The sequence below is a fragment of the Anas platyrhynchos genome, chromosome 6 (assembly GCF_047663525.1).
Source record: "Anas platyrhynchos isolate ZD024472 breed Pekin duck chromosome 6, IASCAAS_PekinDuck_T2T, whole genome shotgun sequence".
Taxonomy (NCBI): Eukaryota; Metazoa; Chordata; class Aves; order Anseriformes; family Anatidae; genus Anas; species Anas platyrhynchos.
The window spans coordinates 40188472-40213172 of NC_092592.1; the positions used below are offsets into that span (position 1 = coordinate 40188472).

At 42.6% G+C, this 24701-nt stretch overlaps 1 long non-coding RNA gene across 1 annotated transcript; it reads left to right on the forward strand.

Annotated features, from left to right (window-relative positions):
* Nucleotides 1-550: 550 nt before the first annotated feature.
* Nucleotides 551-8616, forward strand: LOC113843931 (uncharacterized). The gene is made up of 2 exons (XR_011810384.1): nt 551-1057; nt 7797-8616. It is a non-coding gene; the product is annotated as an uncharacterized lncRNA (long non-coding RNA).
* The last annotated feature ends 16085 nt before the right edge of the window (nt 8617-24701 follow it).

Consider the following 24701-nt stretch of genomic DNA (forward strand, 5'->3'; position numbering starts at 1 on the left):
AAATGCGATGCAGTTAACATTTTTAATTGGGGGAGCATTTCATTTAAAGTAATCACAAAGATACAGTATCTCATAGTACTGAGGCAGAAGTGGAGGAAAACTTTTTTTTTTTTTTTTTTTTAAGCTTAGAAAATAAGCTTTCTTAAACCTTAGAGCTTCTTCTTTTTTTTTTTTTTTTTTTTTTTTTTTTTTTTTTTTTTTTTTCCCCTTCTCTCTCTCTCTTTTTTTTTTTCTTTTGTAGTTCTGGGCAGCTGATTCAGTTGAGACTACCGAGTTATGCAGAGAGCAATCAGTGAGCACAGGGTTACCAAGCCTGCAAGCCTGCTTTCAGCCCATTTCTGACCAGGACTTCCCTTGTTTCCTTGGTGTGGCTGTAGCCTGCTCTGCTGCAGCACGAGCAAGGAGTGTAATGACTTTTGCCCAGCTTTGCTTAGAGGAAAGAACTGTCTGCCCGTTCTCCTGGCAATATTCATCTGCTCTGTCCTGTGCATGGTCAGGCTGAGTGGAGTCCCTTTCCAAGCCAGAGAAGTGCTGCCAAGTGTGACACAGAGGGCGAGGAGGCAGGAGCTGGTACAGCCCTTACCGCTTCCTTCCCATCCCCAGTTACCTGCGGGTAGGTCCTCCTGCCGCGTGTCTCTCAGCTGCAGCTCCTTTTCTCCTTCAGATGCAAAGGATCAGAGAACAGGCAGCAACAGCTGCTGCTGGTAGCACCAAGGACACTTGGTGACACCTGTGGTGCTGCTGACAAGGGAGTTAAGTGCTGTGCTCGCCCTCCCGCAGGGAAGGCAGGAGTTGAGCATGGTGGTGGTGGCTGCTGTCCTCTTGCAGTGCGGCTGTGAGCTGTGTGTGTCGGGGGAGTGCTTCCCCCACTATACAGGAACCACTCGTGCCTGTGGGCACACTGGCACTTCTACCAACCCTATTGCATGTGTACTAAGTGTTTAAGACCCCACAGAAAGCGTGCAGGAAGGGCCACACCTGGTGCGAGCCAGAGGTGAAGGTGGCTGTGGCGCTGCTGATCTGAGAGTAGGACGTGGGTCGTGGTTCATCAGAGCAGGTAAGTGGCTGGTTTTGCTTCATGGTCTCTTAAAATGCCTCTCCCATTGAGCCGTTTCCCATCTTATTTCCTATCTTAAATTGAGATCTGTTTAAGCTTTGACCCTCGTTAGAAGATGTGAAGGCACGGGGCAGGATGGCTCACAGACTGTCTCAGCCTCCTGTAAAGGTGCAGAGGAAGGCACCTCTTGAGTTCATGTGGTGAAAGGCTGCAGGCTGACCGTGTCTGAGTGCTGGGGGCCTCCTGTGTGAAAGAATACATTTCCAACACTCCTCCCATGTCCTGCACGAACACTGAGCAAGGCAAGGCAGCAGTGGGGCTGGTGAACAGTCAACTCCAAAACCGCTCCGGTGGGCTCAGAGCTCCAGGCCTGTCCTGGACCTGAGTGGTTTGAAGTGGTTCTGGGAGGCAGAGCTGCATGTCCTGTGCTGCAGCAGGCTCAGATCAGGGTGTTTGGGGGGCTGCAGATGCTGTGGTTGGCCCATCAGTGCCTTTGCCCTGGTCTCATCCCAGCCACTGCCGTAGCCATGAGATCCATCTTCAGGAAAACAACGGAAAACAACGGGGCAGTGGTGTGCAGCTGGGGGCAGGCGTGATGGAAATGGAGGGGTTGGAGCTGGGGGTCTGTGCTGAGCCCCTGGGGGGGGGTCCCGAGAGCCTGGGTGAGTGGTGGGAGCAGCCCCGCAGCTGGGGGGATGGCTCGAAACCCTGTGGTGCCAGGGCCCCTCCTGGAGGAGGGAGAGGCACACAATGTTGTCTTCCAACCTGGGAAAACTCACATGAAATTAAAAGGCCATACACTAGTGCTGCATGTGAGTCAGGGCAGTAGGGTATGGTCCTCAGCTGGCTTGGTTCGTAAACACTTATTTTTATAATCCCTCATTTGTTAGGAGGTGCTGTGTCATGTTTTACCTGTGATGTGACTTTTTGTACCAGGTTCAAGGTACAAAAAATCCATCTTTAGCCATTTCTGGATGGAGAGCTGTGATCCTCAACAGCCCCACGACCACTGGGCAAGCAGGGAACTCCTCATACATGGCAGGGAAGTCCAGTTGTTTTGCTAGGACAACTGAAAGCCCTGTGTCAGTTACTTCTCCCAGCTGTCTCTTTTCCCGTTTAATTTTTTTCCCCTGGATTACACACGTTTAACGCTAGATGGAGCCTTCTGTGCGCTGGAGGAACTGGGGAGAGTGAAGAGTTCAGAGAAACATCCTTCGCTTAGAGCAGTGTCTTGTGAAATGTGTTAATGGAAGTATCGCTGGCAATAAGGGTGTTGTTTAATGAGAAAAACACAGTGGGAGATTCCTTTTTACACCAACAGAAAGCAAAAATTCTGTGGTGCTTCCCTTTATGTGAGAAATACATCAGATCTCAGAATTAGAATGGTTATAGGTTATTCAAGGTTACATACACATCAATTTTAAAATACTTCTTGAAGTATGCAGAGAGGAGGGGCAGTGTCTGTGGCTTTCAGAAAACGTGCCTGCATATAGATGCACGTAGAATTGTTTCTGTCCTACAGATGTCTGTGGCTTTCCCTGACTGCTTCTGCAGCTCTCCTTAGAAAAATTATTCAAAATATGCTGAGTTGTTTGATGTTTCCTTAATAAGCTGCTTATTATGTTGCACTACAGCCTTGGTGTTGGTTGTGTAGCTGCTGATCTTTCTGGATGACGCAACGGTGATGATGCTTGTGTTGGGAAGCTCTTCGATATTATTCTTACAGAAGCTGGGTGGTGTCAGCATTCTGCACACATCCACAGCCTCTGAAAGCAACCAAGAAAGTAGATTACAGAAGACGAGTTTCCAAGAAGACAAAATTGCAACATCATTATGAAATGAACCATGTCGTCTTAATTCTCTGCAAGTTTTAGGCTGCATACAAACAACGGGTGCATCTTGCTGACATCAAGAACAGCTATAGGATATTGAGACAATGCAAATATAAAACATTTTAGGCAAATTACATGTTTGCACTGAGAATGTTAACTGAGAGAAATTCTGGTAGAAAACTCCCTGACGGACGAAGGTTGCCGTGCAAAGGATACATCCTCTGAACCAGATGATTGCCAACAATTTTCAAACCCCACAGGAAGGGATCTTTGATGGGTTAATGGCCTAGTTCTGCAAATATTTATGCATAGGGCTTTAATTTTATGCTCAGCTGAATAGTTCCCAATGAATTTACCAGAATCACTTCATGATAGCTTCTTAAGTGGAGGAAAAAAAAAAAGATAATTAAAACATGCATACTTCTACATGTATGGACATAATTTTTTTTTGATTCTTCCATTTAAGCAAATGAATGCTTAAATGGTTTTTTACTTAGAAAAAGAAAAAAAATAAAGGTCTATAATTTACATTCTTCTCAACCATTGTTTGCTTTGCTCTACCTTCATATGCTTTTGCACTGTGCAAGACACTGGTTTATTGCAGTAAGGGATGTAACAGCAGAGGTTGCCATTGACTTTGCAATCAGTCTATAAAATGGGCTGCGAGTCTCTTCAGCGAGAGCTAGCACACTGACTGCTCCCCCTGCTCAGCAACCCACCGAGAGACTCCGTAAGGCTTTGGGTTGAGGGATTCCATCTAGCAAAGTAATGAAAAACTTGAAAATAATGACAAAATAACCCACCGCATGTTTTGTCTTCGAAGTTAAACTCATTGCCAACAGCGTGTTGAATTTCCAATGAATTTCCATAAGTAATTCAGAACAATCTTATTACTCCTAAACCACCTGAACTGGCCTGTGCCTTCCTGAGTTTGTCTTGTAGAAGTCATCAGATATGCAGGCTGCTTTGACTAAGTAGCTTTCCCTTTGTTTCCAGGTGAACATGACTTGCACGTGCTGCTCAGAGTTTCAGTGCCCTTTTAAAAGATTATCACAGCCAATTGAAGAAGTAACCTGTCAAAGCTGACGTTCATCCCCTCCCCCCTAAATCTCTCTCTTCCTAATTCAGCTGTGCTGAGTAGCAAGGTAGAGAGGTATTAGTGGAACCAGTCCATAAAGTTCACTCTATTTTTGTATTAAAAAGTTACCTGTGATTCTGGTAGCGATAGGGGATGTGCTCATAATGAAAATACTGCTGTCTAGATCTTGATACTGATAATACCCCAAGGCATTGGCAAACAAGTAATTGTGGAGCTGATATTTGGCTGCTCTCACCAGGGGCTGCAGGGAAAGTGGTTTTAAGCCATTTGCAAGCTACAGATTGGGAGTCCCTTGGGGCATCTGAATGTGTCATTTTGGGGTCTTTGCTCAATCCCTTGTTGTCCTGGGGCTGGGTGTGGGCAGTTCTGAGGCTGGCTGTCATTTACAGTGACTTTAGGGCGCAGGGATGGGTTGTGGGGATGAGTAACCCAGGTGGAGCACTATGGAAATGCAGTGGGATTACTGCAGGGATGAAGCACAAATCTCACTGTTTTGACTCCCTGTAGCCCGTACGGGGTTATTGGCAGCCTGCTTGGTCACCTCTGCAAAGCTCTGAATTGTGCAAGCTGCACAGCCTGCAGCTCCTGCGTGTGTTTGGGTACACGACTCCTTTCCGTAGGCACCTAACAAGGCCAGCAACATTTTCTTCCTCATATGTCTGCTGAAGCATGAAGCATTTTTGATGGAGAGTACATAAGTGTTTTGGAGAGATCAATCACCCTGTAGGTAACTAGGCATTGGTCATGTACATGCATGGTTTTGCTATACTTTTTTCTTAGGAATGAGTGTTACTGAGGATGATCTGACCTCCTCTGTCCCAAGTACCTAAGAGGCTTTTACTGCAAACTACCTCCCTGGATGTGCATCCGATCCTGTGTGAATTCCCAGGGGATTCAGGGAATTCCTCGGTGGCACTGATTTCTTGCACTTCTTTTCTTCTTCTCTTACGTGTTCACAACTATCTGGAAATCCCAGGCACTCTCAGGCGTCTCTGCCCTATTTTCCCACTGCTGGGCTCAGGGACCGGAGCACAGCCGGCTTGGTGTGCTCTGGCTGTTGTCCCTTCTGTGTCTGCCCAGCTTCCCCTGCTTGCAGTTGACCTAAAACAATTTTGTCAGGTGCTCTCACTGCCTTGCTATTCACCACTTCTTGCAGGCTGTTAATGAATATATTGAAAAACACCAGCCCGAAGACTGATCCCTAGGGCACTACACTATTAACCTTTCTCCATGCTGAGAATTGGCCATTTATTTCCATTCTCTTTCCTATCTCTTAACTTGCTTTAATCCATGACAAGACTTGATCGTTCACCCGGCGGTAACCGTGTTTCCTTTGCAGCCTCCAGGTAGGTAGGAACTTTATCAAATGCCTTTGGAGGCATTTTGGAACAAATCAGCCTTCCCAGTCGTCCTTTGCATGATGTCTCCTTTGTCCTGCGAAAGGCTCCTGGTAAGCAGAGGAGGTGCAGGTCTTGAGGTGTCGTTGGGGAATGCTGCGGTCTGAACGTGCCAGCAAGGTGCCGCTTTTACAGTGCTGAGGGGGGGACGAAGTCAGCTTCTCACTTCTTGTCTTCCCGAATGTCCATATTTAATGTATCTCGGGGCTTTCATGGGCTGCGACATGTTGTGTGGCTTCTGCCCAGCCAGGGGATTTGAGCTGTGTTCTCTTCTTGCCCGGGTTAATGCTCTCCTGACTTTTTCCACAGACTTCCCTATTTTTGCATGTGGCGCCAGCTTGTGTTCTTTGCCCGGGGTTGTTGCTTAGATCTGATATCATACAAAGTTTTTTCTTACCACACTAAGCATGCGGAGGAACCGAAGAAATTATATATGTCAATTGGTTCATATCTCCTGTGGTTAAAAATACGTGGGTTTTACTGGAAATGTGGGTTGGCTGTATTGGAGCAACAATGGATATGGGCACTCCTTGCAAGAAAACTGAAGATGAGTGAAGTGACTTGGCATAACGCAGAGAAACAAGGACCTCTGCTCCCTGCTAGAGAGCTCTGGAGATGGAAACACAGAAAGCTGCCTTCTGTGATGGTGCAGGGACAAGGAAAGAGGACCAAGTGTGGGAGCATGTGTATGGGCAGGCTTCGGACAGGGGGATGATGGCAATCCTCACTTATCCTGGTTGTAGGGAGTGTGACACAGCGCTGCTGGAGTCACTGAGGATATTACACGCTGGTAGATCACGGTTTGCATGTGATCTGTCACACATCTAACATCTTCAATGGTAAAGTTCCCTTATTTTATAAAATAACTTGTTTATTTCTTGAATCAGGTCAAGCTATAATAAAAAATAATTTGGTTTGTGGACAGGGAAGGATTGTTGTAGTGTCTCTTAGTTTGGCAAATGAATTACTTTGTGTGAGATAAGTCACAAATTTCAACGTGGCAAAAGCTCCTACACTATTTATCAAGGGAATCAGGTTCGTGAACACCATTGCTTCAGAAAGTCCCTTCTGAAACTCCTGAAATATGGGTGATGTTGTTGGGAAGTAATGAGCACATAATGAGAGCACCCATTAGCTCTTTAAAAAATGAGTTTAGGGCGCTCAGCTCTGCAAAGTCACATGCAGATTAGAAGACTGAGTGGAAATTGGGGCGATACTTCCAGTTTTGAACCATGCAGCAATCATCTAAAACTAATACATCATTTTAGAATGAGTGGAACTGATATGTCCTATCTACCTGTGGGTGGGAGCACAAAATGCAGTGTGTTTTTTTTGGCCTCCATTTGAAGTATTTCAGAGGTGCTGATACAAAACAAAGCATCAACATTGTGTGCAGAGGTGCCTGTCTACACTTTAATTTTTGTGTGAGAATGGCTTGGAAAGCTATTTTAGGCTTGCAATGGTTGATGTATCATTAGGGTAAATATCTGGAATGCGTCTGGAATCTGGATGGCATCTGCCATCTTTTTCATATCTCTTTTGTCCTTGGCTTAACGTAATGTGTCTGTTCAGTGAAGATAGTGCAAAGAGAGAACTTTCTGAATAAGAGGCTGGTTTTGTTCAGTAGGACAGCCAAATAACTGAGCAGAGACCTTATTAGTTTCAGTTCAAATGCAATACAATCTCATCCCTGAAATGGAAATTTTCAAAAAAATGTTTTTTCTTGAAAGGTGTCTTTTTTCCCCTCACTTAACTTTTATACAGAATTCATTTCCAGTCACGTTGAGAACAAACACTACAATTTCTGTCTTTCAGGAAATGTTCTCAAATTCTTTAGCTAAGAACTATTTGAAAATCTATTTTGAGTTTTTTAAACAGGTTTGCCCGCCTCAAATGACTTTTTCCAAAAGAACAATCTTCACCTGAAAAGTTTTTCCCAGCCCCAGGGAAGAGCTGTATCTGCATGCTAAAGCATCCGAGGAGTGGTGTGCGGGAAGCTGTGGTGTGCATCTGTGGGATGTGGCTTTCTGAAGTAGAAAAGGGAGATAGGAAACCAACAGCGTGAGGGAGAAGTCATTTCACATTAGTGAAACCTTAATTCTTAAAAATAAATACAATACATTAGGCATTGATGCTCGGGAGAAGCAAAATATGAAAGAGAAGCACAGGGTTTAAACACAGCATCCTGGTAGTGCAAGGCATTCTCTGTTTCTTCTGTTCTCCTGAAAGCTCAGGTTAAATCATGTTTTCCTGTCTGTGCAAAGAGTGTTTAATGAGACAATTAGGCACTATGGACTCTAGCGGGCAATGGTAACTCCTGGGTTACCTTTTTTTTTATTATTTATTTTTTTTTTTCAGTACTTTTAGTTGGAAAACTGGTATTTTAGTGCCTTGTTTGTTTCTCCACCAAGTGACAGATCTGGATTTTGCTCACCTACCTCCTGGCTGAACTTTGGTGTCACCTGTGCCTGCAGGGCCGTGCAGCTCTGCAGCCGTGTTTCGGATGAAGCACAGGAATGAATGCAGACTTCAGATTCTCTGAAACAAAAAATGTGGTGCACATGCACTGAAATAATCATGATCTCATTCCCAGGCTGGAGCCTGTGTCCCTGCCTGGCAGCTTGTGCCCTGGGCAGGGAGAGCGGCTGGCGCGTTGGCACCCAGAGCCTGCGTGGGGACAGTGGATGTCAGTGCATTGGCCAAGTGCAAAAACAAAACAGCCAACAGCAGCCAAAATCCTCTTGTGCACCGTGTTCAGAAAGTTCAGAAAATCGTTGGCTTAAGGAAATACGATTTCAGCCTTCAGCATTCTCTTCTGGCAATATGCATTTCCTGTAAATAGACAGTTATTTCTGCCAGGGGTGGAATTTTTCTCTCTTTGAAGCTGAAAACTCATTAAAATCTGATGTTAAACAATTAATGTTCCTAGGGACAAATTGTTTCATGTACTAGGACTTCCTCCAGCCAGAGAAAACACAGTATCCCAGAAAATTACAGGACTCATAAAAAACTTCATACTAACAAAATGCTCGGCAGTGTTTGTTTCAAGCCCCAATATTTTTTACTGAACCTGTGAGAATCTGTTTGCAGATCTGCCATCTGCTTGCTGATGAATGATCTCGGTAAATAATGTGTCTTGCCATAGCTTATTCTGAGTTTGATGGACAAAGAATGAAGTTAAGCACGTTTATCTACAGAATCAGTATTAAAACTAGTATTAAAATTTGAAAACCAGTAGTCTCTTTTTTGTTTGTTTGTTTTGAAAATAGTCTCCCTTCAAACTTGAGGACCTGCTGCTCTGCTCGGTGTCTGGGAAGCCAGTCACCACCTTCCTGCTGCGCTCTCCAGCCGCGTTGGGCAGTGCAGGGTCTGTCCAGCCCTAATGGGCTCAGGGCTCCTAATGTCTTCTGGGGTCACCAGAGCCCTTCAGGCTTACACGCTTTGTGTGCTGGGGAAACCAAAATGAGATTCTGCTTTCCTTAAGGTTTTGTTGAAAGCATGAGAATTGGAGGTTGGGTTGTGCGTGTTGCCTTGGCTTGTTGGAGCCTACAGGTTGTGCCTCCATCCTGTGCAGCAGTGCTGTAGGGGCTCAACCTCTTGTCCTCTGGGGCAGGAGGAGGCACGGGTGTAAAGGTGCTCTATGGGTTCACAGCCTCCCTTTCGCATGGCAGAAAAAAGCCATAAACACTGTTAGACAGACTTATGGCATCATGTCAGGATGGAGGGGGACAGCTTTGGGTCGAGAAGGCCTGGGGGAGGACCAGGCTGGCACACACAGCGTCTTCTGTACTAACGCAATCCTGCGAGTGCAGAGCAGACACAGCAAATGTGGAATACTCACACGAGGAGGCAATCTAAAATATCGATCCTGTGTTCAGCTCAGGAGCGAACCTGAAGATGTGTTAGTGAATGGTTACGGTGTGGGAATCTGTAGAGATGAGCACACTGATCTGGTGATTTTGTCTGTTCATCTGAAAAAAAAATTTAGAGATTTCTCTGGAATTATGAAACTGTATTTATTGGCTTTAAACTTGACCAGAATGAACAAGTCCATTTACTGGCTATTTGCTGAATTTAGCCCTAAACATTACAAAGAATTGATCCAGAGAATGTAATGAGAATTCCATTTTAGATTGAACTATATTTTTCCCCATGTATCTTAATAAAAACAATTCAAATAATAAGAGAATTACTTAGGCAAAAACCCCACTTCCTAGTTCTCGCATTTATTGTCGTCATTACCCTCGGTTTGTGGGTAAGGGCATTGTTCATGCAAATAGCCTTTTACTACTGAACCTTATGGTCCTAATGACCGTTTCTGATCCTAATCCAGTTTGCTGCATTTTCTGACACAAGCTGCTGCTCTGAAACCTGCAGAGCCACGTGGAGACCGAAACAACCCTGTAGCTGAAGACTGAGTGTCCTGGTGGTAGGTGCTGGCACAGCCGTGCACCAGCAGCAGTTGTCCCTTCTCATTGTATCCCTAATTTTATATGAGAAACCAATTAGTTTTTTTTTTTTTTTTTTCTCCAAAATTTTAAGATCTCCTTTTCTTGCATCAAGATGAAACTATATCACACTTCATTAACCTAACTCCGATAATTCTCTTTTCCTGAGGGGCATGATGAGCTTCTCAGCAGTAGAAAGTAATTGGTCATTAAATGCTAGTTTTGGGGGCGCCCGGCACATCTCACACCCCCAGTGGCATAAATGGAACGTGGCCGTGCTGCTGATCTCCAGATCCATCGCTGCTGAAGGGGCAGGCTGCGGAGGGAGGAAGGGAGGTGACTTCTGAACTCATCCTTGCTTGCTCTTCTCAAACTGATTATGTCCTCCAAGAACAAACATTTATCACATCCAACTTTTCATTTACTTATTTTCCTCAAAATGGTAAACTGTTACTAGGATGTATCCTTATGTCCTCATATTATGTATCTCATTAATCAATTTCTTTGGAAAATGTTTGGTCTGGCTCTCTGGGAATGGGTTACCAAAAAGGCTACACTTCCATCCCAGCAGACCAACATCACCTCATCTGTATTCTTTGAGCTCCCTCAGTCCACGAGGACTCCACCCTACTCACATTAATGTTAATGCTCTCAAACAATTCTTTTCTTCTACGTTCATATGGATTTCTAATTGTTCAGTTTCTTCTAGGTTATAAAACGTTCCTGGGCTGCTTACATCACTCGTCTACTCAAGGCTTTTTATGTGCATCTCCTTCGGTCAATCACAGAGCAAATCCTGGTGGCTGTCTCACTAATGCTCATCCCTCAGACTTTAACTTTCTGCTCAAGCTTTTTGCTGTTGGCCTGGTTACATTTCTTGTCCACCTTGCCCTGACTGTCCTCCTCATCAGGTGTTGGCAATAGTAAATAGTGGGTAATCGTGATTATTTGGGAAACAAATCTCTCTCCTCCACCTCTCTTTAAGGCTCTTACACTTGACTTACCTAAAGTCTAGTCTTATTATTACTGTTTTAAGTCCATGCAAAAAAATTGTGACTTCTGTCCTTTTAATAGCAGCCTGCAGAACAAAGTAGCAGAGTTTGAAGTGTAGGAAACCCACGTATACCTGTGCTAAATCTTGCTTATTTATAGCAGCCCAGGGTTTCCTCGTGCTACAGCAGTGCAGCTGTAGCAGAAGTTTCAGAGTGAGCCACTGCAGTGAAAAATTTCAGTCTGTGTGTTCAGGTGTTGAGGTATTTATGTATTGGAGCCGGTTGCTTCTGAGGCATTGCAGGACTGCAAGCAGGTGACTGAGACACGACGCTCCTTAATAATTTAAAGCGGGGATGAACTACGAGACCATCAGTTAAAACGGATTCCTACTAAATCCTGGCATAAAATCAATGATCGGCAAAAACAAACAGCAGCCTTTGGAGCCTTTGATGCTGCTTTTGCAGGGACTGGACGTCAGCTTAGACCAGCTCTTGAATGCTGCGGAGCTGCCTGCTGCCCTAGGCACGTGAGCAGGCTCCCATCGGCTGCATGAGATGCTGCCCATCCCCATGGACCCTGGGCTGGGCGTCCCTCTGCATCCTACCACCCAGCCTGTGCTCGGGGTGGGAGCATGCAGCCAGCAAGGGCACCTGCCCTCCGTGCAGAAAAAGGAGCTGAGCAGCTTCAGACGGTTGAAAAACACATAACTGTAATAATTAGCTTATTATCTGCAACACGGTTGTAAACATGTTAATAATTAAGCAGCATCTATGTTGTATAGATGCTTTGGTTAATGTGGTGATGGTTATTAAAATGCATTAATGATTCTGAGAAAGTTGGTGTAGATACTGCAAATCCTTTTTCCAAGTTTAGCACTTTTTTTTTTTTTTTTTGGGTGTTCACAGCAATTGCATATTTTGCAGAAGAGCACATAAAGATAATTCTTCTGTAAACTACATTTTTTAATGTGTCACTTAATGTGCATTTTCCTAAAATCATTTTGTGGGAATAAAGATGATGTCTGGTAGCTAAATTATTTGTTATCAGACTCTATACCATGAAAAGTCTGATTAGAATTGCGGGCAATAAAAATAAAAAACAAAATATTTAATGCACCCACTAACAAAATAGTCTGCTTCTGTAAATGATCTTTGTGGGTTGTCTACTGTAAAACCAACAAAAAAAGAAGAATGAAAATTGAGATGAGATATTTTCCCTTACCCTGTGATATGAGGTAAAATGTATATAAAATACCCAAATGTAGCGCTAGCTTATGGCTGTCGGTATATGCCCAAATCCTGCAAACAGCCGTGCATATTTTAAGCACTGCACTTCTAAGCGAATGAAAATAGTAAGCCCTTAATTTGGGCTTTTCAGAAAGTACGTCTGGATATGATGGAAAGACGCATAGGAAAACACTCATCTGGTTCAAATAATCAATTATTTAAGACTGTGATCCTAGAAACTCGCACACAGACATGTAACTTTACGCTGAGGAGCAACCATCCCAATCAAGATGCGTTCATTTGACTTTAATTGCTTATGTGCTTCAAAATTTACATAATTAGATAAGAATTGAAATAAAAGAGGAGAAGGAATAACACGCATACAACTTGATCTGGATTGCAGTTAGGCGATGGTGTGGCTGGGAGGACGATGGTGCCTTGATCTGTGGCTGAACCTTTTATTGCTCCCTCAGTGGTCAGTCGCACCATATATTATTTTTCTTTTATTATTTTATAATATTCTATTTATTATTTTATAATATTCTATGATTTTTCTTTTCTTTTCTATGTTTTAATTTCCAATAAATACCATTTTCTGGAGGGCATCGCTTGCTGGCTCACATGCTGGTGATCATTGTGGCCTATCTTCCCGCTTCACCAGGGGTTTGTTTTAGCTCTGGTTATTGGTATACACGTTTTGAAAGCGTTGCTGAAATCCAAGTGAACGACATCCCTTTTTTTTCCCATGCCCACTGCTCCCATCGCCTCACCCAGCAGCAGTTCAGTGTGGGTGGGCACAGTGTGTCTGCACTGAAGCCATCCCCGTTCCCTTCTTGGGAACTTCTGTTGCATTCCCTCCCTTTCTAGCTCACAGCCTGTGTGTTTGCAGAGCTTTTCCCTGTGGCTTTGCCTCCTGGGGCTTTGCCTCTGTCTCCAGTGCCTGATGTGTTTTCAAGCAAACAGCACGTGTTTGCTGGCACGCGGACCTGTTTGTCTCCTGGTAGGTGGAGGAGGTGAACGTGTGGTTTTTGTCTTTGTCTTTGACCATGGACAGTGTTAATCTGGCTGTGAGTAACCTCTGATGTTTATTTTAAACAGAATCAAAGCGTACATTTATTTGTTTTGGACTGGAAATAGCAATAAGGAGTGACGGAGAGGTATTTTTCTGTCTTCTGGGAGCACAATGCATGTGTTCTTTTGCAATACAGAGCAGCCTTACCTGCTAAGCACCTGATCCTGACCCATAAACCATCCTTGCCATGCTTCGGATTGCTGGAATTTCATCAGGCTTTAGCCAGAAAGCCCCGATCACTTAATCAGAGGATTATTGTGAAGTACACAAGTAGTATAATTAAATGTCTTAGTACCTGATTAGACTATGGATTTAGAGATGGAGCGGAATTATGCAGAGATACAATGTAACTGGGTTAATAACAATCAACTGATTAATGTAGTACATCTCATTCAGGCCTAAAGGAGAATAGACCGAGATGATTAGCACAGTTGCAAATATGCTGGAGTGCACAAAGCAGAATGTATGCGACAAGACTGAGTAAATGAGGGGGAATTTCATCAGTGTACCAAAATACGAAGATGTTTAAAGGAGGAACAGTGTTAGACAACTTGCTGAAAGTAGCCTGGAAGCTGCAGTGATTCCTGGCATGTTTGTTGTGCCGCGTGCTTACGATTGCAGTGAGTGAGTGCTCGTAATGGAAGCAAACAGAACATTTTGTGTTAATAAACAAATCCGACCGCATTTATCTGTGGAAGGAAACAGAACTGAGTGGGTACCCTGATCTTAATGCTTGCCTGGCTAAAAAAAGTACTAGAAAACAAAACAGAGCAGAAACCTTTAAGGGCTGTGAGCCCCCTGTGCTAACCCACCAACCTGGCACAGGGTACAGACAGGGCAGGGCTCTGGAGAGGTCATGGGTTTGTTTCCTGTGGTGTCCAGGTGGTTTTGGTAGGCTTTTGGTAAATTCTAGGAGTTGGGGCTGGCTTAGCTTGAAATCAAGGAAAAACTTGTTCACTGACAGCCAAAGGAGCAATGGAAAGCTGCTCTTTGGTGCTCACAGTGCGCAGTGGAGATGGATGTGATGTTTGGGACTATGGAGAACACTTCTGAGCTGCTTTTTCATAAAACTCTCTGGACAACACCTATTGAACCTTTAGCAGGTTCCTCTGTAGGTCACCTCCTTCAGAAAGATCCCTTGTAGCTACCTCAGGGCCCGTGGTGTGCAGGAGGGGCGCGGGACCCCGCTCTGACCCTCCCAGGGTGATGCTGGTGCTGTGGGAGCTGGCAGCTGCTGCAGTGGGTGAGAATTAACCATCATCATCTGGGGATGGACGGCGGCTACAAAGGAGGATTTGTGTTGTTCCCGGATGCCTAATTCTCTTCTGCAGTTCAATGATTTGTTTTAATGGCACATAAACTGACGGATTGCAGAGCAGTGCTCTAGAGATAAGCCGTGCATACACAGTCAGACTTCTCCCTGGTCTTTCTGGTGATAAAAGACTGCATTAACGGAGGATAAGGATTATGGCACCTGCTGTAATCCACCTACCCCTGGGACTGCACAGCACACCTGCGTGGCACGAAGCAGGACCTGACATCTCGAGTGATGCCATTCAGGAGCTGGAGTGATGCCACATGGAGCTGGAGTTGCTGTGGGAGTTATCCCACCTTCTGCATTTTGGTAGCAGAAAACTGCCCAGCTACTGCCCATTTGTGTTTAAAGACCTTTGGAGAAGCCCTCCAAAATTTGTTTTTTTAAGACATGGGGCATAGGGGTGGGAGCTTTTAGGTGCAGCGTCATAATAAAGACTTTATTAATTAGCTGTGTATTAGAAGATGTATATTAGAAAGCTTAACTTGCAATAATAAATGAACAATAAAGCACAGTAAATGAAAGGAAAGAGGCTGTGAAAATTATATAGGATTTTAAACTATAAATAGAACTTAAGATGTTATATTGCCTTAGAAAACAGCTCCAGTCACCTCTGGGTAAGATGTAAAGAAAAGTCAGCATGTGTCTGGATTGGGGGTAAAGGGAGGGAAATAACTTCTTAGCTGATACAATCCAAAAGTGGAGGTGGTAATATAAGGAAAAGAGAAAATAAACATTCGCTTGAGTTATAGACTGAAATATGACTGTGATGTGATTTGGACCAGGTGATCTCTGCAGGTCTGTTCCAGCCTCATTCATTCTGTGGTTTGAGCTTGGACAGCCTGAGTTCTCATTTCTGCTGTCACTTCCTATCTTTAAAGGCTTTAGAAGGAAGATTGAGCAAGCTATATTTAGTTGGGCTTGAAAAGCACCTGTTTTTTCTTTTATTTTCCTTTTTTTTTTTTTTTTTTCCTTTTTTCTCCACACTGCATTTATAGGCTGCTGAGGTCAGGTACCTGAGAGGCAACTTTGATTGCTTCCTATTATTTTTTCTCTTAACTGTTGCTCTCTTGAAATGCAGCCTTACCTTGACCAGCAGCATCCTGCTCGTGCCTCTGCACAAGCTGCTGTTGCTGTTTGCAGATTCATACCCAGAAGGGATTCAAATATATCTTCTGCCTTACAGGAGCAGGCATAGGTAATAGCTTGTTTTTGGTTGCAAGCAAAATAGTGGAACAAGGGAGAAGCTATAGTGAACTAAAAACAAAAATTACGAGAAGAATCCTAATCTCATCATGTCTGAACCTGGTACAAATTCAAGTTAATGGAATCTCGCATTGGAATAGTTACTAAAATGGGTAGTTTTACCACTGACTGCTGAAAGGCCACGAGTTCACCTTCTTTGATTGTATTTGTGGTACGTAGGTGTGTGAATAAAGGCATCTGGAGACGTGAGTGCAAACCTTGTTCTGCGCTTGTACCTGCTACCACTGGTCGATCTGGGTGTTCCCCACAGGGCAGGTGATCTCTTGTCACCGTGTGCTTGACCCCAGTGTATTTAGATTTTCTCTCCCTATTTCTGTTTTGCATTTCCTTTCCATCTTATTTTCTTAGATGGAGGGAAATATCATCCATATCTAAGACTTTTATATATTATTCCCAATTATTAGAAGACGGCAAAATTAAATTAAATTTATCCCAAGTAGATGGATCTTTCTTTCATGACTTAACTGTCTTCTTTTGCCTTACACTCCTATCGTTTTATAAATCATGAAGCCTCTCTATAATTCTTTTCAACTTAGTGAACGTACTCCATGTGTTCTTTGGTTACATACAATTCTGTTCATTTCACATCTCCTGGGGCTTTTGTAATAGGATACAAGACACCATTATGAGCAATCTGTCTTCTTTCTCCAATACAGAGAGAAGTAGATCTGATTTTAGAGGTAGACTAATGTACGGTTTCTTATTTAGAAGAAAGATGTATTGTGGGAACAAAACAGATTATCTATGGTAGCTTTGATTCATAAAGCTGACAAATGTATAATTTATCATTTGGGATGAGAACATGTGATTAGACTTTATGGTAGAGTACAGAAGTCCCAGCAATTGTACGAACCAGTCTTAACCAGACTAAACGCTTTCCTTCTCTGTTGTTTCGGGTTCAATCCGAGTGATGGGGGCTCTGCATCAGGCATGCAAGACGGGCTGCTGTGTTTGACAATATTTGATGGAAGGTGAGAGAAGCTGACAGCAGAGAGAGAAATTTCATTTGTCTAATAGTCTGGGAGATTTAATTCTGGTTTTATTTATTCTTCCTTTCTGTTGAAAGGTGCTAAAACCCCTAACTTCAAGAAAATACAAAAATAGGCCATGCACTCTTGAACCTTAATTGATGTGGAGAATTTTGTAGCTTCTGAGTTGAGGAAAAGTGATGTAGGGAGCTACTGTGACTCCTGAGATCCGTGCACATTTGCTTGTAATTCATGATAAAAGACTTGCAATAGATCTGCAAAGGAACCGAATATCAGATATGAATGACAAAACAATAAGGTAGCAGTGAGTTCAGGGAATTTTGCTGTTTGACCCTGTCGTTTGTTACTGGTTTGTTTCTCTCTCTTGGAGATTTGTGAAGATCTGCAGGGGTGTGAGGGTTAAGACACTTTTCTTACCTGGACAGAGAAGGGCAGAGTAACAAGAAACACACTTGCCCCTGTCTGCACATACATCCTCCTCCTCCTCCTCACAGGGGGAGCTCAGGAAGGCCCCTTAGCAATTCAAAACCTTGGTGCCAAGGGCCGTGCAGAAGCAATGTTCCTCCTGGCAGCCTGAGATCTGGGGCTCTTCATTGGCCTGCCATCCGCTGCACAGCACCAGGGGAGGCTCAGGAAAAAGTCTGAAACAGGGGAGAATTAGAAAAAGGAGCAGGGTGATGAGAACCCGAAATGTGAAAGCTGCATCAGACCGAGGTATCCGCAAAGGCGCGTGTTAGGATGCAAACAAGGCCACTAATTATCATTCAGGAAGCCAACACTTCGGTGATGCAGGTGCCCTTTTCCCTCCCTCCCTCCCCCCGACTAGATTTTATGAACTTTATAGGAGTAGATTTATTGTTGAAGCAAGAAAAGAGGAAAAAGAGCTGAGATGTATGATTTATGTGCATTTCAAAGGGCCACGGGAAGTCACTCTGGATGTACTGTAAATCATGCCACATGCATCATTTTCTGGAAAGTGCGGCGTGCAAGGAGGAGATTCAGTGCTCGTTGGTTATGATGGGTGGGGAGAGCTTTCTTTAGAGCAGTGTGTGTAATTAGGTTTCCTACAGAGCACAGAGTGAATTGCTAATGGCATGATTTTTTTTTGTAGTCTCTCTGAAGGGCAGGTTGATCAGAAGTGCAGATAGTCTGGTTGATCCTTTATACAACACTATACCTCCTTCACAAAAATTACTACAGAGGAAATTTGATCAGTCACTTCCTTCTGTTTCTGTTATGTGGTCTGCAATCTCCTCTCACCTCTTTTGCTTTTCTCACCTATTTTTCTTTACTTACTTACTTATTTTTGCAAATACTTACTGCATAGTAGCCAAACATTAGAAGAATGCCAAGAAGCCATGCAATGGGAAAGGAAGAGAAGAAAATCTTTCCAGCTCCTGATTTTTGTGACTATACACATTTTATTTTATTTTATTTTTTCTGAAAAACCTCTGAAAACCTTTTGAAACCTCAATATTTCCCCTAATCAGAGGACCTGCCTTTGCAATACGTTGTATGCTGGTACTCATGCTGTGTCCTAGTTAACAGTAGACTCACCCTCATCAAAGAGATTTGCATGTAATCTCCTGATTTGGTGTACGTACCCAATATTCGGCTTCCTGCTTTGACAATGCACATAGTAATTCTGGAAAATACTTTAATAATAAAACTAGCTTTGACCATGTTGCTAAACACTCATCAAAACACCCAAGGTGTGATACAGCTTTTGCTACAGTGCTGATTAGCAAGTTGCCTGAACAAAAGTTGCCTCCTTTAGCACTGTGGTGTCCTAGGAATACTCTGATGTACATTAAAAAAGGATTTGAAAAAGCTGCAAAGATGAAAAATGAGTCGTTTCCTATCAATTATTTACCTCTCTAAGGGCATGGGATATGTTGCATCATGCAGATGCTAAAGTGCTTGTATGAGAATAGTCTCCAACGAGATCACTTGATACTGGTAGTTAATATAGTGGAATAATTCCTGAGCACATAATAAATCTAACTCTTCCTACATCAAATTCTGTAGCGTGGGAGGTCTTGAAGTGATATGTTGAAAAGCACCTGTTCCTTCTTAGAATAAATGCTAATTAAGTTTGATTCATAAGTCTATGGATAGTGTCAAGATGTGTGCAGCAAAGAACTTTGGTAATATGGCTGTGAAAGGCAGACAAGGTTTGGGATCCTTGGTATTCTATAAATGGGGTTTACATTTTTCCTTAATACATTTCAAAGTAAAAAATTCATTACTGAATTCTGTGTGACCATCGTATCTTGATTCTTCAATAATTATTTGTACATGCAAGTGTAAGACAACCATCCTCAGAATATACTGTGCTGTTGTCAATGTATGTAAAATCATTTTCAGTTTGCTTTAGACTTTGTAGGTCTGGATCACCATCAGGGACTATTGAGTTGTCTTTGTATGATTTTTTCTCCCAATTTCTCAAACTGGGTAAAACTGTAGAAGTAGAGGTGAAGTACTACAGAGTACACATCTGCTGACGTCAGTTAATTTTTATTGTTCCTACTGTACGGACAATTGGGAAAGACATCACCCAGTTGGACAAATTAACTCAAAAAGGAAGGCTTGGACCAAGAAGAGTTTGGTTTGAGTTGATACTGCTTCTGACCAGCAACTTCACTTCTCTGGGGAGAAAAGCAATTGTAGAGAAAGCAGCAATGAGATGAATTTCAACAGACTAAAGTACTGTGGTTCAGGATCTCTTCTCCTGGTAGGTGTGAGCAAGGGACTGAAGTTGTGTTACTGGTGCTGTACTGCTGGGGGACACCTTCAGCTGAAAACTGCTGCCTTGTTGGAAATACTGAAGGTTGACCTCAGTGTTAATCAGGTACGTTGATGTGTTTGTCATTCACGGCCAGGTTATCTAGAGTCTCCTTGCAATGGTTCGACTTTTCCTCAGGGAAATGAAAGGCTATTTATGTGCAGATATTTATGTATATCTTGTTGCTCAGTGCATGATGTCAACATGACATGTAATTGGTAGGAATAATTGTCAGTAACATGAGTAAATAACAGAGAATTAAGGGTTTTAGTAAGTAGCTTCTGCGGCAGAGAGATGCATATAATCCATTCGGTGGGGAGTTTACGCTGTGAAGAGGAGGAGCATGTCAGGCTGTGGGCAGTGGTTGCCCACACTGATTACCCCAGAACAGTTGCACATCAACTGAACAACAGTTTGGAGAAGAGTCCTCTCCAAAAAGAAGGTAGGGTAACCCTGGGGAATTTCCATTAGAAATTTCTTCTGGATGCTTTCTTCTCCTTTAAGAGATAAGAAAATGTATTTTTTAAAATCTAATCCTAGTAGCTGAATCTGCAGTTCTTGTGGAGATGGATGGTACTTAGACAAGTATTCAGCTTACGATCATTATTTCCTAATTGCCCAGAAGGGTTGCTGAAGGGATAGTTAAATACTATAGTAATTCGTTCTTTAATTTAGTTAGCTAGACTTTTGTAAAACCAAGTCATGTATCACAGAGGGTTATGATAATACAGGTGATATGATAAAAAGGAAGAAAAAAGTACAAATGACAAGAGGAAAGAAGAAAACGCCGCACTGAATGAATAGACCTGGAAGATGCTTCGGAACACGGTGTGTTATTGCAGCAGTAATTATTTCCTTCTCATCCAGTCCATTTCATGTGATGCTCCTTCTTCCCTTGTGCCTCCTTAAATGTTTTATAGCTGTTCATTATGAATATTTTTCTCCAAACCATTAAAAAAACATAGCATTGTTTCATAACGGTATTTAAACTATAGCGTTCCTTGAGTCTTGGCCTTTTATTTCCCATGGCGCCTCAGCTGCTTCTGGGATGTTTATTTATCATTTTCCCTGCAAAACCTGGCTTTGGAATATGCTGTTGATTACAGAAAAGCTCACTGATGGCCTTTTGACATTTTGCTTTTTCTAATGCTTGCCTTCACCATTGAATTCTATGGAAATTCATTGCATCATGAGCATTTTAAGGCTGGAAAAGTGCTGGAGGAAAAGACCTACTTCAGCCAGACATCAGAGGATCATGTATTGACCTAGCTGTGTCCTAATGAATTATTTGTGTCAGGAGTAAAGTGGAAAATAAGTTTTCACATAGTGCAAAAAGTTACTTCTAAAAAACAACAACAACAACAACAACAAAAAACTGTTTAGTTCTTAATAGCAGAGGCATGCGAGAGTAGCCCTCTGCTCTACCACAGAAGCAAGCACTTTAAAGATTTTAAAGATAATAATACACATTAAGTATGAGGGGCAGGTCTTCAGGCAGTGTAAGCTGCCACTCATATTGGTAAAAATCCAAAAAATACAGAATAAATCACTGACTCAGAGCCAGCCCGATAACTTCCAGAAAGTTTACCTTGTCCCTCCTCCTCTAATTCACTGCAACTTCTTCTTTCATTGCAGCAATTGGTGCCCAGTTAACTTCTGTCTTTTTTTTTTTTTTTTTTAACAGATTTGACTTATCAAGATCATTTAAGTTATCAAAGATAATATCAGTACAGTCTCTTTTTGCTCCTAGGCAAAGATGGTTGGAGAATGCTTAATCTTTAACAAGGCTTTTGAAAGTGGATGACAGCAGCGTAGAGAAAGTTACCGTGTCTCTTATTAGTGCTTTTGGAGAACACTTACTTTAGCCGAGGAAAACTAAGGTAATAGAAAATGCTGGGAGTAAGGAAGCAATGGCCTTGCCTTGAAGTACAAGTATTGTTAATTTGCCACCCCTCTCTCTTGCATACTTCTAAGATACTCAGCAAATAACGTAGTCGTGATTGTTCCACCTTCTTGACCTGCCCTTTCCAGCTAGCAGGTGTTGCTGTGCCTCTCTGTGGAATCAAGCACCATGGAATAATTGTTTCCAGGGGGGTTCTTCACCTCTGAGGCCTGGTTTTATGACCATTCACAAGAAAATTGGCTCCACCTTTCATGCGGCTTCTCCAAGTATTTGGCTTTCTCTGGAGTCAGAATTGATGACCTACCCTAGCAGGAATTTATTTTGGGCTGTCTTATTGCCTGGCACTCATGCTATTCAATTAGAAGAAATATTTTCTTCATTCTTTATATTCTGCAAGGTTTGGAAACAGCCTTCCGTTCTGTCACAAAGGAATTGGCTCTTCCCTGCCTAACCCATGGAAAAGTAACACCGCCTTTATTTTCCTGTTGGCGTCTTTGGAGAATTGACTTCATACAACGCTCTCTCAGCCTGTTTAAAAAATAACGATGTGTTGGATATCAGGAAAAATCTATGTCTGTTTTCTGATGGAATGTGTTAACTATAGTCTGGGTTCAAAAGTCAAAGGCAAATTTAGATCCTGCTGCTCTGCCAGCGTTCATCTCAAGTAGCCCTGTTAAAGAGCGAGGGGTAGGGGAAGGCAACGAAACGCAGAGAGGTGAATATGAGAGCGCACCACTAATGAGAACCCAGCGAGCTGAGGGCTGGAGAAAGCAGGAGAATGGGCAATAGTTCCCAAGGAGAAGACATTTCTTTGCCTGGGGTGGCAGGGCTCAACAAGTTGAAAGGCAATTAATCTGCGTGCCACTTGCAGTGATATACCTTAAGTGACCCCTAGGAAAGCTGAGTGCCTTTACTGACATTCTGACTTTAAAGCAGAAATATTTATGAATTCTTTAATTGGCTTTAAAAAAAAAAGGCATAAAACACAACATCAAAACGTGTCCAGTTCTTTAAAGAGCTTACATGAGGTGGCATCAAAATAAATTAAAAAAGGATACAAACAAAAGTGCTTCTCATCTGGCACACCGTTTACTATCCAAAGTAATGTGGTGTAGCTATACGTGGGCTAAGCAGAGCTGATCAGAGCTCTGGGTCCTTTCTGTCCATTTGAAATCCTGTATCTTATATCTATTTAAGTCAAGCGTACAAAAATATCTAACGAAGCACTCTGAGCAGCAAGTGGAGCACTCTGAACATTCACCCAGCCATGTCTTTTTCTCTTGGTTGCAAACTTGTATTGCTGTTATTGATTTTTCTGTTTCTGGTTAACATATTAAAGTACAATTCATTTTTAACCATATATATATATTTTATCACAGTGTGCCCTTTGAGAGACTTTTCTACATAATATTGAAATGCTTTCCTTCTGGTCAAGTACTGTATTTTATATTAACACCTCTGTTATTTCCCCCGACTAAGGTGCTGGGGTTGCTAGAGAATGAAAACATTGATTTCAAGACTAGCAGGGGTTTTCTCCTTGTTGACGCTGAAACAATCTCAGAGTGCTAAAAATCTAATTTCATTCTTTCTATTTTGGAAGCGGTTGATGAAGAAAATAAATTACTGCTGATGTTGCTTACTCTAATGACAGCAATAATAGCTACGGAGAGGTTAGCTCCGACGCAGCTCCGGCTCAGGGTAACAACACAACCTCTGTCCTGCACTGCGGTGAAGCTGTTACGTGGCACAGGATGGGGCTGTTACGTTTGGGGAGCACCAAAACAGTACAGGCTAAAATCCTTCTAGCTACTGTCTACCTGGATATTGTGTAGATTGTTTGTCCAGCTGAGTGGGAGAGTACGTAAATAATCGGTATTACTTGCTATAGAGTGGCTTAGGAAAACCAGAGCAAGATATGCATCAGTTTTCTAAGCCAGAATATTTCCTTTCTATTAAAAAAAATAAACCATAAGGGTGTGAAAGACATCTCTAATATCATTGAGAACAAGCAGTTTCTGGCTTTTTTTTTTTTTTATTGTATTTTATTTTTTTTTTATCAGAGGTAAGATTTTTGTGTTATTTAACACAAAAATCACAGAAGTGCAGATACAAGGACAAGATATGCTTTTTAAAGTCAGTGTGACTTCTGTAGCAACTTTTAGTAGAAGTTAAAGCATTGTCAGCTAGAATTCATTTACTGAAAGATTTGACTATATTTTAGGACTGTAGAAATCTTGGAGAAAATCTGTATGGAAAAACCTGTAAGAAGAGTCCCACGTGCCTCCTCCTCTGATGGAGGATTCAGGGAAGTGTGGGACAGAGACGACCAGATGACTTCTTGGCTTTCTTCCCTCTCCCTTGTTCATTTTAGATTATTTCTTCGGGAAGATTTCTCACCAATGGGACAAACTAACTTAAGAACTCAAATAGAACCAAAAATAGATTTAATGGGCTTGGCCATTAAATGTTTGTTTTAAACCCTGCACTAGTACCAATGCCTGGAGGATGGCCTCAGCAAAATGCAGCCCCCAGAGCCATGCAGCAGGGCGAGCAGGTCCATGGGGCAGGGACCCCAAACCTGGGGTCCTTATCAGCCACCCAGGATAACTCCACAGAGCTGTGGACCAGCTGAGGGCCGGCTCCTAAGTGCAGATAATGAGACACAAAACTAAAAGGTTGTTTTACATTACTGGATCTTCCTCTGTCCTGTGCTGCTCTAACTGCACACAGTTAAATTTTCATCATCAGAGTCCTTCCCAGTGCTTCCTCTTTCCATAGCGCACTGAGTTTTGTGTGCTAGATATTGCTGTTGTGATTCTCAGTTTTTATTCATTAAATTTACTGCGTCCAATTAAAAGCTGAGACTGATTTGCAATTTCAGTAAAACCAGCATGTAAATACATTTCATGCCATGTAACTGCAACTGGCAAAAATGTTGATACAAATTATAATTTGCAGACTAACCATCGTGATGATAGAATAAAAAAAAAATCAGAAAATGCTTTGCCTTTGGGGGCAAACTGTTAGATTTGCTTCCTGGTTTGAAGGTCACCATGACACTGCATGCTGTGCCTGGAAAATAACACAGGTGGGTATGGATGGGATGCTACCCAGCACCCTGAGATGGAGTTGACTGAAATCAGAAGAAGCAATGGTTTGATATTCTTAAATGTCAGAGGATAAAAGTGTTATTCTCTGCAGGATGTATTCTGAAGGTATTTCTTCCACTTTCTGTCCATTTCCTCCAACCCAAGGAATGGGGTTGGGCCAGTGACCCCTTCCAACCCCAGCCAGCCTTTGTTTTTTTGGGAAGTGAAGA